This window comes from Orycteropus afer, unplaced genomic scaffold (assembly GCF_000298275.1).
Source record: "Orycteropus afer afer isolate SDZICR_OR568_19922 unplaced genomic scaffold, OryAfe1.0 scaffold00285, whole genome shotgun sequence".
Lineage (NCBI taxonomy): Eukaryota > Metazoa > Chordata > Mammalia > Tubulidentata > Orycteropodidae > Orycteropus > Orycteropus afer.
In genome coordinates, this window is record NW_006921872.1 from 2,931,879 (window position 1) to 2,933,281 (window position 1,403).

The following is a 1,403-nucleotide window of genomic DNA, read 5'->3' on the forward strand; positions in this document are numbered from 1 at the left end:
CACTCCATGTGGTTAGTACTATATTTTTTTTCAAAGGAAGCAGAGGTACAAAGAGGTTAATGATTTTGCAAAAATCTACTAGTGCAGTATAGTAAATTACTTAGTATGGCTTTTCTACCCATAAGTCATTGTAAACTCAGTGGTGGAATGAGCAACTGAGGAGCCCCTGATTGTAAATGTTATCCACCAGGGTTATTTCTGTTGGGCGTGGCACAATGCAATGTTATGGGAGGTTCACTCTCAGGTGCTTAGAATTGTTGTCATGATTGGTTGGTTTGACCACTCTGCTAAGCTCAAAAGGAGGCCTCCTAGAGGCAGAATTCTCTCTGCTGGTTGAGTAAGACATGCTGCTGAAAGAGACATGTGCTGCTGGGAAAGAGACACAAGAGACATGAGTTGCTGAGTAAGACACGGAGGGACATGCACTGCTGGGGGAGAGACTGTGAGAGATTTGGCTGATAGATGGTGGGCTGAGAGAGAGACTGGACATTTTTCCTGAACTTGAATTGTAGCCTGGTGCTTCCCTAATAAACTCATAATCTGTGAGTTCTCTGTGGCCACTGCAGTGAACTATCGAACCCGGGAGAAAGGTTGGGAGGAATGGTTGGAGAAAGGGCTGGAGGGAGGTAGCATGTCTGGCCTGGCAGGAATAGGCCTTGGGCTATTGATGGTGATTCTGTCTTCCTCTTGTGGGATTAGAGGAGGTCAGAATATGTGGCCTCCTTGCCCTTTTTGCAACTAGTGTAGGAGTTAGGATTCAAACCTGTTCTTTTCATCATTAGATGCTTCATTTAATTTATAGTTAAGTTTGTAACTATAATTAGAAATATAAAATATGATTTAAAAAACCTAGACAACAGAATGGAAGAGTGTGCTCAGGATGAGCAACCTCATACAAAAGAAATGAAAGCATGACTGCTCTGGGATGTATGGGCTTGAATTTTAAGAGATTGAATCAGATTGCCACTGAATTCAGTATTAGGACTAGGAAGCAGGGCAATGAAACACTTCATTTATTGGATATACATTATAATAAAAAAAACTGATTATTCAAGAGAACCAGCTTTTCATTCCAAAGCAATGTCTTCTGGCTTATTAATTTCAATTATTATATTAGCTATTAAATTATATACAATAGTATAGGTTTTTTTCTTTTTACTAAAATATAATAAATTCAGAGTATGAATGTATATGAATGTGGTGCAGTGAATTATTTAATGGCCCTTAGAGTCATAGAGTCACTCTTCTCTTTGGCTTCCTGGGTTCCACCCCTTCCTCTTGCTCTTCCGGCCTGCTACTCTGTGCTACACCTGTGCTTACCTTGCTCCCGAAGACCTGGTCCCTCTCGGTAGGGTAACAAGGGAACGTGTTCAGTGCAGATCAGTGAGTAAGCACAAGCCCGC